Source organism: Bos indicus, chromosome 27, assembly GCF_029378745.1.
Source record: "Bos indicus isolate NIAB-ARS_2022 breed Sahiwal x Tharparkar chromosome 27, NIAB-ARS_B.indTharparkar_mat_pri_1.0, whole genome shotgun sequence".
Lineage (NCBI taxonomy): Eukaryota > Metazoa > Chordata > Mammalia > Artiodactyla > Bovidae > Bos > Bos indicus.
The window spans coordinates 19020111-19039032 of record NC_091786.1 but is presented as its reverse complement, the minus strand read 5'-3'; the positions used below and the strand labels follow the sequence as shown (position 1 = coordinate 19039032).

Sequence of the window (18922 nt, the reverse complement as noted above, 5' to 3'; positions counted from 1 at the left end):
AGATGATGAGGTTTTTTTTTTTGTGGTTGTTGTTCAGTTGCTTAGTTGTTGTCTGACTCTTGTGTCCCCGTGGACTGCAGCACGCCAGGCCTCCCTGTCTTTCACTATCTCCCAGAGTTTGCTCAAATGTCCATTGAGTTGGTGATACCATCCAACCATCTCATCCTCTGTCTCCCGCTTCTCCTCCTGCCCTCAATCTTTCCCAGCATCAGGGTCTTTTCCAATGAGTCGGCTCTTGGCACAGGACATGGAAGGTGGCCAAAGTATTGGAACTTCAGCATCAGTCCTTCCAATGAATATTCAGGACTGATTGCCTTTAGGATTGACTGGTTTGATATCCTTGCTGTCCAGGAAACTCTCAAGAGTCTTCTCCAGTACCACAATTAAAAACCATAAATTCTTTGGCTCTCAGCCTTCTTTATGGTCCAGCTCTCCCATCTGTACATGACTACTGGAGCAACAATATCTTTCACTATAATGACCTTTGTTGGAAAAGTGATTTATCTGCTTTTTAATATGCCATCTAGGTTTGTCACAGCTTTTCTTCCAAGGAGCAAGTGTCTTTTAATTTCGTTACTGCAGCCACCATCTGCAGTGATCTTTACCATCCAAAGTTTATATTCTAGTCCTATGTAGAGTAAGCTAAAGCTTTTATTTGGACATTCAGTTCAGTTCAGTTGCTCAGTCGTGTCCAACTCTTTGCGACCCCATGGACTGCAGCATGCCAGGCCTCCATGTCCATCACCAACTCCTGGAGCTTGCTCCAACTCATGTCCATCAAGTCGGTGATGCAATCCAAACATCTCATCCTCTGTCGTCCCCTTCTCTTCCTATTTGGACATTCAGTTCAGTTCAGTCGCTCAGTCGTGTCCGACTCTTTGCAACCCCATGAATCACAGCACGCCAGGCCTCCCTGTCCATCACAAACTCCCGAAATTCACTCAGACTCACGTCCATCGAGTCAGTGATGCCATCCAGCCATCTCATCCTCTGTCATCTCCTTCTCCTCCTGCCCCCAATCCCTCCCAGCATCAGAGTCTTTTCCAATGAGTCAACTCTTCGCATGAGGTGGCCAAAGTACTGGAGTTTCAGCTTTAGCATCATTCCTTCCAAAGAAATCCCAGGGCTGATCTCCTTCAGAATGGACTGGTTGGATCTCCTTACAGTCCAAGGGACTCTCAAGAGTCTTCTCCAACACCACAGTTCAAAAGCATCAATTCTTCAGTGCTCAGCCTTCTTCACAGTCCAACTCTTACATCCATACATGACCACAGGAAAAACCATAGCCTTGACTAGATGAACCTTTGTTGGCAAAGTAATGTCTCTGTTTTTGAATATGCTATCTAGGTTGGACATAACTTTCCTTCCACGGAGTAAGCATCTTTTAATTTCATGGCTACGGTCACCATCTGCAGTGACTTTGGAGCCCCAAAAAATAAAGTCTGACCCTGTTTCCACTGTTTCCCCATCTATTTCTCATGAAGTGATGGGACCAGATGCCATGATCTTCGTTTTCTGAATGTTGAGCTTTAAGCCAACTTTTTCACTCTCCACTTTCCCTTTCATCAAGAGGCTTTTTAGTTCCTCTTCACTTTCTGCCATAAGGGTGGTGTCATCTGCACATCTGAGGTTATTGATATTTCTCCTGGCAATCTTGATTCCAGCTTGTGCTTCTTCCAGTCCAGCGTTTCTCATGATATACTCTGCATAGAAGTTAAATAAGCAGGGTGACAATATACAGCCTTGACGTACTCCTTTTCCTATTTGGAACCAGTCTCTTGTTCCATGTCCAGTTCTAACTGTTGCTTCCTGACCTACATACAGATTTCTCAAGAGGCAGATCAGGTGGTCTGGTATTCCCATCTCTTTCAGAATTTCCCACAGTTTATTGTGATCCACACAGTCAAAGGCTTTGGCATAGTCAATAAAGCAGAAATAGATGTTTTTCTGGAACTCTCTTGCTTTTTCCATGATCCAACAGATGTTGGCAATTTGATCTCTGGTTCCTCTGCCTTTCTAAAACCAGCTTGAACATCAGGAAGTTCATGGTTCACATATTGCTGAAGCCTGGCTTGGAGAATTTTGAGCATTACTTTACTAGCCAGTGAGATGAGTGCAATTGTGCGGTTTGGCATTGCCTTTCTTTGGGATTGGAATGAAAACTGACCTTTTCCAATCCTGTGGCCACTGCTGAGTTTTCCAAATTTGCTGGCATATTGAGTGCAGCACTTGCACAGCATCATCTTTCAGGATTTGAAATAGCTCAACTGGAATTCCATCACCTCCACTCGCTTTGTTCGTAGTGATGCTTTCTAAGGCCCACTTGACTTCACATTCCAGGATGTCTGGCTCTAGGTCAGTGATCACGCCATCGTGATTATCTGGGACATGAAGATCTTTTTTGTACCATTCTTCTGTGTATTCTTGCCACCTCTTCTTTATATCTTCTGCTTCTGTTAGGTCCATATCATTTCTGTCCTTTATCGAGCCCATCTTGGCATGAAATGTTCCCTTGGTATCTCTAATTTTCTTGAAGAAATCTCTAGTCTTTCCCATTCTGTTGTTTTCCTCTATTTCTTTGCACTGATGGCTGAGGAAGAATCATACATAATGCCTATAGCATTTTGTTTTCATTAAACTGGCTAGAGTTATCTCTCATCATTTCTTTGAAGCATCCGATTTTAAAATCATTTTTTTCCTCTGTAAGTCCCCTAAAATTGTTTTGATTTGTATTTTATTACATATGGGAATGTTGAAAGAAGCCTTGTTAAAAAGGTTTATTTCCTTAGACATTTAAAAATTTTCCCTTTTGTTTTAAAATGATAACTATGTATATATAGTAGTTATATTTCCCACTGAATGCACACTGGTTGTGCAAGTTGCATAACTTTGCCATCCTAAGGGTTAATAAATATATTAAATAACTTGCATCTGGGAAACACTGATTTAACAGATAATTGCTTATTCGCATTTCTGCTGGACATGTTAAGTTTCATGGCGCAAAATGAAAACAGATGAGCAAATCAGAGGCTCTGGGTTATACAACTGATGTGAGTGAAAATGTGAGTAGCGTCAATAAAATCTGGAGATCACAGTAGAGAGATGGAATCTATTAATTGGGAATTCGTAACAAGGGAATGAGCTTCCCAAGTGGCACTAGCAGTAAAGAACACACTTGGCAATGCAGGAGACTTAAGAGACGTGGGTTTGATTCCTGGGTTGGGAAGATCCCCTGGAGGAGAGCATGGCAATCCACTCCAATATTCTTGCCTGGCGAATCCCATGGACAGAGGAGCTTGGTGGGCTACAGTCTATGGGGTCTGAGTTGGACACAGTTGAAGCAACGTAGCATGCACAACAAGAGGATAGAGGACATCTGCAAAGGAAACCTCCGTTGACAAATAGCAGGAACTGAGGGGTAAAGCATGTTGCTGCTGCTGCTAAGTCACTTCAGTCGTGTCCGACTCTGTGTGACCCCAGAGACGGCAGCCCACCAGGCTCCCCTGTCCCTGGGATTCTCCAGGCAAGAACACTGGAGTGGGTTGCCATTTCCTTCTCCAGTGCATGAAAGTGAAAAGTGAAAGTGAAGTCGCTCAGTCGTGTCCGACTCCTAAAGACCCCATGGACTGCAGGGTGCCAGGCTCCTCCGTCCATGGGATTTTCCAGGCAAGAGTACTGGAGTGGGGTGCCATTATTAAGTAGTGGAATTCTAGCCAGTCAGGTAATCAGAGAACATCTAAAATATCTATTGAGAGATTTTCACAGGAGAAGACCATTACAAAAAGTTTGGTTTTTTTTTTTTTTTTGGCTGTAGATACAATTTTACTTCGGCAGAAAGATCACCTATGATTTTTCTAATCCTCCTTATCTAAGTACTGTACTGCCAGTAGAGTGGTATAAGTAGAAAAGCCAGAATCCTGTTTAATAGATTTCTATCCCAACCAATGTCCTTCAACTAAATTAAAAGTAGCTGTTAATTTTTTTATTCAGATCTACTTTCTAAGTTGTATTCCACTCTGTGATCTCCTTGCCTAATTGTTCACTTCATCAATATTTACCAATTTTCCTGAATTTTAGGTATCTAATTTTGTATTTCCATGTTTTCATCTGAATTTCTTTCAGATTTTAATTTTCTGTAATTCCCACATAGTATAAATTTGCAAGAGAAATAAATCAATATTTGATAATGATCTTAAACTGCATCTTTATTTCAACTCTATCTACCTCAGAAAGGATTTGAGAGGTTTTAAAAGAATGAAAAAAAAAAAAAAACACCCCAAAAACCCCAAGTCATAAAAAGTGTGGAAAATTAGAATCAAACACTACTTTTGCAGAGGCCTGCTAAGACTTTTGTCTGTCTTGTTAACGGGTGTAACAGCAAATTGGTTTAATATAATAGGTTCTCAATAAATGTTTTCCAAGTGAATGTGAGTTAGAAGATGGGGGAATGATGATTTTTTAAAATATAATTTTCTTCCATTTTGCTTGGCCTCCTGGGAAGGAATCAGGTAAGGTAGGTGAAAAGGGAGATACAAGGTTAGAGACTGACATAAAGAGTTAGAGGGATTTCTCTAACAGTTCTCATCACAAGGAAAAAAATTTTTCTTTTTCTTTTATTTTGTATATGTATGAGCTGATGGATAATCACTAAACCTATTCTGGCAATCATTTTATAATGTACATAAGTCAAACCATTATGCTCTATATCTTGAATTTATACAGTGCTGTATGTTAATTAGATCTTAATAAAACTGGGAGGAAATACAGGAATAAGGGGATCTAAAGTGCTTGGGTGGGCAGCACTGATTGTACTGTTAAGGTTCTACACTGAGTCTCTTTGGATTCTGGAGGAAGTTTCAGAATGAGATTCTGAACAAGGAAGACTTTGTTGGTAACCCTTCACTTGCAAGGTGAGCAAAGTTTAGCAGGTTACCAACCTCTTGTAGCTCAGCTGGTAAAGAATCTGCATGCTAACGGGGGAGACCTGGGTTTGATCCCTGGGTTGGGAAGATCCCCTGGAGAAGGCAAAGGCTACCCACTTCAGTATTTTGGCCTGGAGAATTCCATGGACTCTATCTATAGTCTATGGGGTCACAAAGAGTTGGACACAACTGAGCGACTTTCACTTTCCTCATCTGTAAAACTGGGATATACTTAGTTCACAATATGATTATGAAAGTCAATTGAGTTAAGAAATTTGGAAGCATCTTTGAAGACTTCAAGGTAAAAATATTGTAATCAATAAAATCTCAAAATGAAGAACCTTTGCTTACTTTATAAGAATAATTTCACAAATGGATCCCAAACACAAAACTAAGGTCCACTTTTTATATTAATAGAAGAAAAAGATTTATATTTTGTTTGAATCAGAATCAGTTCCAGGTAACCTTAAGCAGCTCTGCACAGATAAAACTGAACCCAAAAATATTTTCTATGAGAAAAAGATTGGGGAAAATTAACTCACACAAAGTTGGTGAGTTTGTTTAGAGTGTGTGTTAGTCACAACAAAGCTGACAAATTGATTTACAACTTAAGTGAGAAAGTTCAATTCCTCATTAAAAGAGTGTTCTCAGGCCCAAGAAACAAATACTATTTCCTATGACAAATATTTTTTCTAAACTTTGTGGTTATCATAAAACCATATCACATGGGAGCTGAGCCTCATGGTTAAACATTATTTGACTGCTTGCCTGGGAGAAGAAAACAAAAATGAAAAAGAAAGAAAACATATACACCAAGGAAACTAGAATTGAAAGAGACACATGTACCCCAATGTTCATCTCAGGACTGTTTACAGTAGCCAGGACCTGGAAGCAACCTAGATGTCCATCAACAGATGAATGGATAAGAAAGCTCTGATACATATGCACAGTGGAATATTGCTGCTGTGTCACTTCAGTCGTGTCCAACTCTGTGCGACCCCATAGACAGCAGCCCACCAGGCTCCCCCGTCCCTGGGATTCTCCAGGCAAGAACACTGGAGTGGGTCGCCATTTCCTTCTCCAATGCATGAAAGTGAAAAGTGAAAGTGAAGTCGCTCAGTCATGTCTGACTCTCAGCGACCTCATGGACTGCAGCCCACCAGGCTCCTCTGTCCATGGGATTTTCCAGGCAAGAGTACTGGAGTGGGGTGCCATTGCCTACTCCTCAGTGGAATATTACTCAGCCATTAAAAAGAATGCATTTGAATCAGTTCTAATGAGGTGGATGAAACTGGAGCCTATTATTCAGAGTGAAGTAAGTCAGAAACAAAAACACCAATACAGTATACTAACGCATATATATGGAATTTAGAAAGATGGTAATGATGACCCTCTATGAGAGATAGTAAAAGAGACACAGATGTAAAGAACAGTCTTTTGGACTCTGTGGGAGAAGATGAGGGTGGGATGATTTGAGAGGGTAGTGTTGAAACTTGTATATTATAATATGTGAAGTGGATCGGCGGTCCAGGTTTGATGCATGAGACAGGGTGTTCAGGGCTGGTGCACTGGGATGACCTGGGGGATGGGATGGAGAGAGAGGTGGGAGGGGGGTTCTGGATGGGGAACACATGTGCGGCCGTGGCTGATTCATGTCAATGTATGGCACAAACCACTACAATATTGTAAAGTAACTAGCTTCCAATTAAAATAAATAAATAAATTAAAAAAAAACAATAACAACAACAACAACAACAATAAAACAAGCCACACTCATTTCTCTTTCCTGAATGAGAGTAACATAAAAAGGAATTGTAATTATAAGAAGAAAGAAAGCGCGTATATATCCAAACTTAAAGTAGGTCTTTGACCTCCAGCAGTTCATAAATCATCAGAATAGTGTCTTCAACCTTCTCTCTTTTATCTTGCTGAGAAGAACTATGACCTGCACACCGCTTGATCCTCAAAGTAATTATGGTCAGAATAATTATTTACTTTTTAGTTTTCCCATCAAATATCATTGCAATATGTAGTCTTCTTTTCACTTAATCAAAAACATTCAAAATATTGAGACATAATTCTAATGCCACACTTGTCATGTATCTTTTACACCTTTTACAGTAAAAACTAGCAGTGTAGTAGACACTTTTTGATACCCAGTAACTAAAAATGTTCAATAAATCTGTTGAATAGAATGTGAAATTGAATGGTGAAGTGAGCTTGGTAGACTTATTATTCTTACTTTTTTTAAAAAAACATCAATTTGTTGCATGTTTTTAGAAAGTCGCTTTCAATCCTATTCAATTTAATAATATTAAGCCCTTCTTGGCAGATAGGACTTTCAAAGTATTATAGAGAACAGTAAAGATGTTTGGACACAGCTCTATATTCAAGTAGCTTTCAGACTAATCAGTGAGAAAAAAGCTGAACATATGAAATAAGGGCTACACTTAGTAGAGACCATAACGTTTATAGAAACTCACAATGGGGAGTAAACTTAAAATCAATGACAGTGATATGCACACATTTGTCAAACTCAGTGACATCCTACCAGCATTCTGAAAAAGTGAAAGTGAAAGTTACTCAGTCGTGTCCGACTCTTTGCGACCACAGTCCATGGAATTTTCCAGGCCAGAATAATGGAGTGGGAAGCCTTTCCCTTTTCCAGGGGATCCTCCCAACCCAGGGATCCAACGTCTTCCACATTGTAGGCAGATTCTTTACCAACTGAGCCACCAGGGAAGCCCAAGAATACTGGAGTGGGTAGCCTACCTCTTCTCTGGTGGATTTTCCCAACCCAGGAATCGAACAGGGGTCTCCTGCATTGCAGGAGGATTCTTTACCAGCTGGGCAGTTTGAAAAGACTTTATTAATTGAGGAGATATTAAAGAGCAACAATAAATCTTTATATAGTGGATTGATAACTGAAGGAAAGTTAAAATAGAATTTTTTCAGATGGAAAGATTCTTTCAGATCATATATTCCAATGCTTTAATTTAAAGATAAAGAACTAAGGTACAGAGAGATTCATAACTACCCTAAGGTCACACAGCACATCATAGACATTGGAGCAAAGCTCTTTAGTCCCCCTTTGTGTCCAGAAAGATATGATATTTCTTCTAGAAGGAAATGGGAAGGGATGGCGGTGGGGCCCATATGACCATGTCTTAGGTAATGTGATCATTTTAACAATTTTAATTCTTCCAATCTATGAACTTGGAATATCTTTCCATTTATTTGTGTTGTTTTGTTAATTTCTTTCATCGATGTCTAATAGTTTTCAGGGTACTGGCCTTTCACCTCCTTGGTTAAACTTTACCTGCTAGGTATCATCTCCTAGGTGTTTTATTCTTTATGATGTGATTGTAAATGTGAATGTGTAAGTGATTGTAAAGGTATTTTCTATGTATGGTATTGTGTCATCTGCAAATAATGAATGTTTCACTTCTTTCCCTCTAATTGGGTGCCTTTTATTATGTATTTTTGTCTCATTTCCGTGATTTTGCTGTTTATGATAAGATGTCAATAATATTAATAACTCTAGGTTCATTTGTGTATAATATGTTTTTTCCTCTGGTTGCTTTTAGGATTTTTTTCTTATCACTGTTTGAAGTAATGTGAGAGAATGTGCCTTTTGGGAGAGGATGTGTTTCTCTTTTTCAAATAAGCTTTTTACTAAAGTATAGTATGCATGCATAAGAGTGAACAAGTCAAATGTATACAGATGGATAAATCATCACAAATTGAACATGGCCATATAAATACCACGGATTCCCTGGTGGCTCAGCTGGTAAAGAATCTGCCTGCAATGCGGGAGACTTGAGTTTGATCCCTGGGTTGGGAAAATCCCCTGGGAAGATTTCCCTAGAGAAGGGAAAGGCTACCCACTCCAGTGTCCTGGCCTGGAGAATTTCATGGACTGTATAGTCCATGGGGTCACAAAGAATCGGAAACAGCTGAGCAACTTTCACTTCCATATAAGTTCAATCCAAATCAAAACATAAAGCATTACCTGAACTATAAAAGCCCTTTGAAGCCCTCTTCTGGTTACTGCTCTTAGCATCTACCTCAAAGAAACTACTCTCCTGATTCCATACACGGTCGGATTTCAAATAACTGAAATTATACCATGCATTTTATTTGTGGCTAGATTCTTTTGCTCTCCATTATATTTGTGAGATTTAATACATCTTGCTGCTTATGCAATGGCACCCCACTCCAGTACTCTTGCCTGGAAAATCCCATGGATGGAGGAGCCTGGTAGGCTGCAGTCCATGGGGTCGCTAAGAGTCTGACACGACTGAGCGACTTGACTTTCACTTTTCACTTTCATGCATTGGAGAAGGAAATGGCAACCCACTCCAGTAATCTTGTCTGGAGAATCCCAGGGACGGGGGAGCCTATTGGGCTGCCGTCTATGGGGTCGCACAGAGTTGGACACAACTGAATCGACTTAGCAGCAGCAGCTGCTTATAGAAATAGTTTTTTATATTTATTGGCATTGTGCAAATATTCCCACACAGTTATCTCTTTATTAGATTGATGGACATTTCAATCCCTTCCATTTTTTACTTTTTAAAAATAATGCTGCTATTAACACTCAGGTACATGACTTTTGGTGTACATATGTATGAGCATGTATTCATTTTTGTTGAGTCTGTCCTTAGAATTGAAATTGCTGCACCATAAGATATGAAAAGATTCCGTTTTCGTATCAACCAATAGTACTGTGTTACAAAATGGTTTATACTAATTTGATTTTCACCAAATGTACACGAGTTTTCCAGTTACTCCACATCCTTGTAAACACTTGATATTTTCTTTAAGTTTTTGTTATTTTGGTAGATGTATAGTATTATCCCAATGTTTTCTTATATTTCTGAAGACTAATGAAAGGGAATCTCACTCTAGTCTTTTTTTAAATTTTGAACTCCTGGTCTCCCTAGATCATATCTAGGGAATGACTATCCCTAGATAAAATGGGTGACTATCCCATTTTAGTCACCTTGAGTTACTGTGGTAATATATGAATACGTACATGCTGCCGCTAAGTCGCTTCAGTCGTGTCCGACTCTGTGCAACCCCATAGACGGCAGCCTGCCAGGCTCCCCCGTCCCTGGGATTCTCCAGGCAAGAACACTGGAGCGGGTTGCCATTTCCTTTTCCAATTCATGAAAGTGAATGACAAAGGAGGCAAGAATATACAATGGATTAAAGACAATCTCTTTAACAAGTGGTGCTGGGAAATCTGGTCAACCACTTGTAAAAGAATGAAACTAGAACACTTTCTAACACCATACACAAAAATAAACTCAAAATGGATTACAGATCTCAATGTAAGACCAGAAACTATAAAACTCCTAGAGGAGAACATAGGCAAAACACTCTCCGACATACATCACAGCAGGATCCTCTATGACCCACCTCCCAGAATATCGGAAATAAAAGCAAAAATAAACAAATGGGACCTAATTAAACTTAAAAGCTTCTGCACAACAAAGGAAACTATAAGCAAGGTGAAAAGGCAGCCTTCAGAATGGGAGAAAATAATAGCAAATGAAGCAACCGACAAACAACTAATCTCAAAAATATACAAGCAACTCCTACAGCTCAACTCCAGAAAAATAAATGGCCCAATCAAAAAATGGGCCAAAGATCTAAATAGACATTTCTCCAAAGAAGACATACAGATGGCTAACAAACACATGAAAAGATGCTCAACATCACTCATTATCAGAGAAATGCAAATCAAAACCACTATGAGGTACCATTTCACACCAGTCAGAATGGCTGCGATCCAAAAGTCTACAAGCAATAAATGCTGGAGAGGGTGTGGAGTAAAGGGAACCCTCTTACACTGTTGGTGGGAATGCAAACTAGTACAGCCACTACGGAGAACAGTGTGGAGATTCCTTAAAAAACTGGAAATAGAACTGCCTTATGATCCAGCAATCCCACTGCTGGGCATACACACTGAGGAAACCAGAAGGGAAAGAGACACGTGTACCCCAATGTTCATCACAGCACTGTTTATAATAGCCAGGACATGGAAGCAACCTAGATGTCCATCAGCAGATGAATGGATAAGAAAGCTGTGGTACATTACACGATGGAGTATTACTCAGCCATTAAAAAGAATACAGTTGAATCAGTTCTAATGAGGTGGATGAAACTGGAACCTATTATACAGAGTGAAGTAAGCCAGAAAGAAAAACACCAATACAGTATACTAACGTATATATATGGAATTTAGAAAGATGGTAACAATAACCCTGTGTACGAGACAGCAAAAGAGACACTGATGTATAGATCAGTCTTATGGACTCTGTGGGAGAGGGAGAGGGTGGGGAGATTTGGGAGAATGGCACTGAAACATGTATAATATCATGAATGAAACGAGTCGCCAGTCCAGGTTCGATGCACGATACTGGATGCTTGGGGCTGGTGCACTGGGACGACCCAGAGGGAGGGTATGGGGAAGGGGGAGGGAAGAGGGTTCAGGATGGGGAGCACGGGTATACCTGTGGTGGATTCATTTCAATGTTTGGCAAAACGAATACAATATTGTAAAGATTAAAAATAAAATAAAAAAATAAAAAAAAAAGAAAGTGAAAAGTGAAAGTGAAGTTGCTCAGTCACGTCTGACCCTCAGCAACCCCATGGACTGCAGCCTTCCAGAGTACTGGAGTGGGGTGCCATTGCCTTCTCTGGAATACATACATGCATATATATATAACTGTGGTAATATTTTTAAAAGTTTAAACCAACTATAGATACTGCAATCACTGCTCACAGTTCTAAGCTCACAGAGAAAGCTTTCTTCCTCTCAGCTTCCTTTTTATTTCTTGCAAGCTATCCCTAAGCTGCTTGAATACATTTTTTTTTTTTTTCATGTCTAGGAAGAGCAGGCAACAAGGAAAGAGAGCCGTGTACTAATACGGGTGAGAGCATCCTGGCTAAAAATGGTTGCTGAGCAGTTCTTTGAGTGTCGTGTTGCTGGTGGCTCTGGGCCATTGTCTACTCATGGTCTGGTCTCTGGAAATGCAGGTATAGGCAGCTGAGACTTGGTCTTTTTTCAGGAAATCAGTGGTCTGTAGTGGAAAGGTAGGTACCACTTTCATAGCCTTATAGAAGGTATAGCTCCGTTGCTCCCACCAGTAGGCAGTTCTATTTGTAGATTCTCCATGAAAGTCCATTCACCTTACTTGAAACCCTTTGATGAGGGAGATTATTTGGCCGCCTGTAACCTTGCTGTCTTCTGTGGCTATTTCTGGGCCCATGAATGGCCTGAGAATCTCTGACACACCAGTCTTTACTCTTTGAGACGGTCATGTCCAAATTTCATAGACTTTTTGAGCGTGCTGGCCTTACACTTCCTACCTTTCTTATAATCACTCAGATTGGGGGAAGGACCAGAAGGCTAGTCTCTGGCTTTCTGAATAGTCTCTTTTAAACTCTCTTGGTCCCTTATTATATCCTTTTTTGGTGGGCAAAATATCCAAACCAATCCTGTCTGGTCCTGGTATAGTGTGGGAGAATCTGGCACTAGGAATATAGCGCCCAGTCAACTTGGCAGTTAAAAATATCATCCCTTCTATGTGACATATGAATTGTCTCCATGATATTCCTGTCCTCTAGCTCAGTCCCTAGACTTGGGGCTGGGAAGGGGCGAGTAGTGACTCTGAACTCCTTCCTTAACTGCGGCTCACTTGTGGTCCTTCAAAGTGTCTATCTCGTAACTTTTCCATTATTGTTTCTATTGCCAAGTACCTGATTTCTATATGTTACCGATTTAAATCCTTAAAAAGAGAATCCCTCTGGTTCACCTTGTTCCTGTTTGTGCAGAAATTTGTTTTATTTTTGGCTGTGCTGTGTCTCTGTTGCTGTGTGAGGGCTTTGTCTAGCTGCTGTGATTGCGGGCTAGTCTTCACTGTGGTATACGACCTTCTCATTGTGCTGGCTTCTCTTGTTGTGGAGCACAGGCTCTAGGCATGTGGGCTCAGTAGTTGTGGCTTATGGGCTCCAGGGTGCGGGCTCAGAGTTGGGGTGCACAGGCTTAGCTGCTCCATGACATGTGGGATCTTCCCAGACCAGGAATAGAACCCTTGTCCCCCTCAGTGGATTCTCAACCACCAGACCACCAGGCAAGTCCCAGTGCAGAACTTTCAATGTCAGGCCCTCTCCTAAGTGGCAACTCTATGGATTGGCCTAACTGTTTTCTATTCAACTGGTAGCCCACAAAGAAGCTAGGACAAGTGTCAAGTGGAATTTCTGATGCCCCAGAACCATTGTTTTGCTATGACCAGCCATATGTGGAGTGTGTCTTTTGTGCAGTGCTTGACCCAGCCTGGTTATACTGATGGATTTTCACTGCCTTGTGCATCTTGTGACCAATAGCCTGAGAATGCAAAATGCTGGGGTTAGGAGTGGGTGGGTGGCACTATGACTGGGTGTTTCTCTGTGTAAGACTGTGAAAAATGCAGCCAAGAAAACTGGATGTTACTGCTTTCATTTTGTTTCAGGATAGGCCTGCCTGGATGATCAAAACAGATGGAAAAGAGGCATATGGGGCAATAATCCTGTTCCTTCGCCTCCTGGTAAGTCAAGCCTTACATTGAGAGAGCTAATATCTCACTTCCCTGTTTTCTCTCATGCTGAGGTCAGCTAGAGTTTACCAGGGATGTTCCTATGTATATTACCTCTATTCTTGAATAGGCTTATATCTTGGTGGCAGACAACATTATAACTTTAATGTTCAGCAGCTGGTTAAGAATTTTTTTTATTAACTTGATAATGCTCAACTTGATGTCTTTTCTCAGCACTGTCAGAGATTGCTTGTACTGCCTTTTATCTTTTGACTATTTATGAGCATCCTGGATATTTAGCCACATGTTCTACATGGATTTTTTGATAGGAATTTAAGTTTGACTTTATTATGATCACAAGCATAAACAAGCGTATAAAGATGTTGTGATGAGTTGCAAGGCTGCTTTTATTCATGTGTGTGTGCGTATGCTTAGTTACTCAGCTGTGTCAGACTCTTTGCAGCCCTATGGACTGTAGCCCCCCAGGCTCCAGTGTCCAGGGGATTCTCCAGGCAAGATTCTGCAGTAGGTTGCCATTTCCTTCTCCAGGGGATCTTCCTGACACAGGGATCAAACCTGGGTCTCCAGCATTGCAGGCAGTTTCTTAACCATCTGAGTGACCTGAGGAGTGTAACCAAATGAGGATGCAATGAATACTTGCGTAAAGAATTGGAATAATGTCAGTCTAGGAACTGCAAATTTTAGGAAGGTATTTGGATATTTGAGAGCAGCGAATTTCTACAAATGGAATGGTTAATCATTCTAATGCATCTTGGGGGAAAAATTAGGCTAATTTTCAGCAAGAGCTGCTTCTTAGCATTATCCTCACAAGGCCTTCTGAGATAACACAGCGGTCACAATTGCTAATAGGCTTTATATCTATTAAGTTGTTGGCATTTTATCTTGATACACTGATAGAATGAGTTTCAAGAATACATAACAGAGTGCAATAGCCTCCAGCTACCAAATGCTGAATTTAATTATTTATCAGGACCAGTGTGTGTTTAGACATACTGCTTGCAGTGTAGCACGTCAGCATTATTAAAATTGAAATTAGAGATCCAGTAAGACTCCATGTAAAGCCAAAGAATGCCAGTATTTGGGGATCTTGGAGATTTTCATTCTATTTTGTAGAAAAGAAAACTGAGACTCAGGGAAAAGGAGTTATCTCAGGTTATTCAGTAGGTTTAAGGCAGGAACACAGTTACATCTCAGCTCTTCTACTTCTCTGTCTTAGGATTTCTCACAGAACTGGACCATTTTATTTCCAATTCCTTCATTTTGTCTTCTTTGCTATGTATTTTGCCACTGCAACCTTATCGATAGCCTATCCTTTACCCCACATGTTTAATTTTTTATCATGGTGTCTCTTCATAAATAAAAATACTAACTGCTTTTGGAGAGAAAACCTACACCACTCCTCCTTGTGTTTTTCTGTTACTATCACATTCACAACACTTCTGACACCAGTTGTGTATGTGTTTTTTTTTCTCCCACACCGAGCAATTCTGTGGCACCAGCAGGTTGCCCTACAGTGTAACTCAGTTATGGCACTAGTTACCTGGAGAAAGTGTCATCTCCCGCAGGTGAATGTCTCAGCCCCACGGAACTGTGCCCACTCCTTCAGATGCCAGCTGCAAGTCCATGTTGTCTGTGTTTCTGACCGGTCAGCTGTAAGTTGGGGGTTCCTGCTAGAATGGCTTACAGAACTCAGAGAAATACTTGTGTTCACCTGTTTAGTATCTAGTGAAGGATGCAGATAAACAGTTAGATTGAAGAGAGATGTAGGGCAGGGTCTGGGAGGTCCTGAGCACAGGAGGGTCTGTCCCCATGAAGCTGGGCTGCATCACCCTCCTGATACAGAGAAGTATGCACCAACCTGGAAGTTACCTAAACCGTGTTGTATTAGGACTTTGTATCGGCTTCGTCACAAAGGCACGGCCAATTATTAACTGTTTCTACCTCTTTCTCCCTCTCTGGAAAATGGGAGATGGGGCTGGAAATTCCAAGTCTGTAATCCTGGCTTGGCCTTTCCCATGACCAGCCCCATCCAGGAGCCCACCAAGACTCACCTCATTAGGACAGAAGACACAGCTACCAGGAAATTCCAGGAGTTTAGGAACACTGAGACATGGATGGAATCAAAGACCAAGTATTAGAGCAAAAGATGCTCCCAGCATTCTCATAACTAAGGAAATTAAAGGGATATTTAGGAGCTCTGTGTCAGGAACCAGAGGCAGGGATATAATTTTTATTTCACAGTTGATATAAATAATTATTCTATCATTTTGCATTTTGGGTTCAGTGTGAAGTCAGTAACAAATAAATGTTATAAAAAGTGCTCTATACGAGACAGCAAAAGAGACACTGATGTATAGAACAGTCTTTTGGACTCTGTGGGAGAGGGAGAGGGTCAGGTGATTTGGGAGAATAGCATTGAAACATGTATAATATCATATATGAAATGAGTTGCCAGTCCAGGTTCGATGCACGATACTGGATAATTGGGGCTGGTGCACTGGGACGACCCAGAGGGATGGTACAGGGAGGGAGGAGGGAGGAGGGCTCAGGATGGGGAACACGTGTATACCTGTGGCAGATTCATGTTGATATATGGCAAAACCAATACAATATTGTAAAGTTAAAAAATAAAATTAAAAAAAAAGTAAAAAAAAAAAGTGCTCTAGTCCTTTAGAGCACAATAGAAGGAGCTAAATGACAGCTATGTTGTGAATGGACAGAAAATGGCTCTCTTATGGATGACCACATATCTGACATTATTGAACAGATCTGTTAGTCCTCATTTTTTTTTTTCTTTCGGAGAGTGGTGGATTTTAGGCCTTATGTTTTAAAAGTTATTTTGAAATATAAATTCACAGAAACTTACAAAAAATGCACTGGGACATCTTGTGTACTCTTGACTCATTTTCTCCCAGTGGTGACTGGAGAAAATATCTTGCATCTCTATAGTACAATATCAAAACCCAGGATGGTTTACATATACAGTTTTATCACATGTGTAGATTTGTGTCATCACTGCTACCACAATCAAAATAAAGAACTGTGCCACAGGGCTTCCCTGGTGGGTCCAGTGGTTAAGAATCCATCTTATAATGTGTGGGATGCAGGTTCGATTCCTGATCCAGGAGGATCCCACATGCTGTGGAGCAACTAAGCCCATGCCCCTAGAGCCCATGCTCGGCAACGAGAGAAGCCACCGTAAAGAGAAGCCCACAAACCACAGCTAGATAGAAGCCCACGTATAGCAATGAAAACCCAGCATAGCCAAAAATTTTAAAAATAAATATTAATAAATTTTAAAAAAGCCTTCATCACAGTGCTTCCTTATATATCTCTTGGCAGTCACACCTCAACCCTTTTCCACTGTAGTTCTTACCCTTATTAATCACTATTCTGTTCTTCATGTCTATAATTTTATTTCAATAATTCTTATAAATAGAATCATAAAGTATCATAGTTCTTTAAATGGAAGAAACAAGTCAGACTTTTGTTAGCTCTGCAAAATAATTTTTAACAATCATTTGTTTCAAGTCCTATCTGTCTTGAAAAATGTACTCTGTCTTTGCCCATATTTTCTAATATCAGGATAGAAAATCAGTAAGAGACAAAAAAAATTCTATTTTCTCCACTTGAAATATAGATTGTTCCATTTTCTCTTTCTCTGTTTTTCATCATAAAAAGTAACTTACTGCTCGTTCCTTCTTCTAAGAAAAGTTAGTAATGAGTCTTTCATATAGTCTTTAATGAAAGCCCAGATTATCTTTTAAAATTTTTTCATTATATGTGTTCCTTTCTGGATTTTTACAACAATTAATCAAGATGGAAATAGATATTTAAAAAGCAAAATACGAAATGATCTTGCTCTAGAAATCCATCATTTCTGAGAAAGTGCCCCCTCTTCCAAATTGTCTGTGAACATTATTCACATCGCCATTCACTTTTATTCAACTTCTGTATTTTTTTAAGTTTATATAGCTGATGTGGGTTCATAACTAAGGTAATGAAGTGTGGAATCAACTGATTGTCTACCCATTACAACTGATATTAGTGATGGCTACTGGGAAACTCCCTAAACCACTGCTACTGGGAAACTCCCAAAACCACTGCTTTGCTGAGTTATTATACAAAGGATTGCCTAAGTGCTAAATGTAAACCTATTGATGCATATAGGAAGCCATTAGTATTAATATGATTAAGAGACCCTACCTAACTCTGATGAAAAATTACTTGAAAGTAACAGAGGAAAGAGTCCTTATTTTAGAGTAAATGAACTATTGGGAGTAATTATGATTAGTCCAACCATAATTGAATTTAATGAGACTTAATAGAAACAAATTAGACATAATTGGAAGTGAAGCAAAAGTCAATTAAATTTTTATAATTTTAACTTTATAAAAATTATTGAATTAAATGACCAGGATCAATTAGCAAAGGAAATAAAGCCATGAAATGCATTTCTAGGAAACTTGTACTTTTTTGAGGGGAAAGGCATTGTTTCCTTGAATGATTAGAGTTCAATGAAAATTAGTTTAATCAGTTTTGCAGCCTTAGCAGTTTAATAACTTCAAATGAAGTAATTATGCAAATTTATAATTTTATATACAAAGTGCTGCAGAAGTTGTTTTAAGGAATCAAGGAGTAGAATTTACTTGATATAATAAAATAGTGTATTAATAAAATTCAGTGAATTCAGGTGGTTTGGAATAAAGATATGGCTACTCTTGACATTCACTTCAGAACTGGGTTAGCTGTATAAGAATTACAGTTGATCTGTTGTAGAAATTGTGATTGAAACTACATTCACTACTTTGCTCTTTGTAGACTTGCCCTGGGAATCAGTCCTTATTCCTTTAGCACTCTTGTCAGCTCCAACTACTGTTATATTAAAGATCCCAAGTCAGTTTTTATTCAGTAACTTAAGTGAAGTTCTGTGCAACTGGTCACCTAGCAACTCAATGCTAATAACCTGTGGTTGAGGATGACAGAGGATGAGATGGTTGGAATGGCATCACTGACTCAAAGGATGTGAATTTGAGTAAACTCCGGGAGTTGGTGACGGACAGGGAGGCCTGGCATCCTGCAGTCCATGGGGTCACAGAGTCGGACACAAGTGAGCGACTGAATGAACTAAACTGACTGAAACAGTCTCCTCACAATACAGCCAGAGTCGATCAGACTGTTGTGATTCTTGTATCCTTGGTATGCAAGGAAATGTATATCATGACTCTTTCTGTGATGCTTAATGGCCTTCAAAAGGGCTCCTGAACATGTACTAACTTTGAAATGTGATGGAATTAGACCGCAGTTTTGATTTGGTGAATGAACTATAATTCTCTAATGATGATATAAATATTAATTCTGTAATGACCAGCACAAAGGAAAAAAAAGTAGCAA

The 18922-nt window shown here is 39.8% G+C and overlaps 1 long non-coding RNA gene across 1 annotated transcript in view; it reads left to right on the top strand.

Moving 5' to 3' along the window:
- Positions 1-15979, top strand: part of LOC139180151 (uncharacterized) — a 232318-nt gene extending 216339 nt beyond the window's left edge. The window contains exon 5 of the long non-coding RNA XR_011564461.1: positions 13445-15979. This is a non-coding gene — a long non-coding RNA (uncharacterized lncRNA). The remainder of the gene's footprint in view (positions 1-13444) is intronic.
- Positions 15980-18922: the final 2943 nt, after the last annotated feature.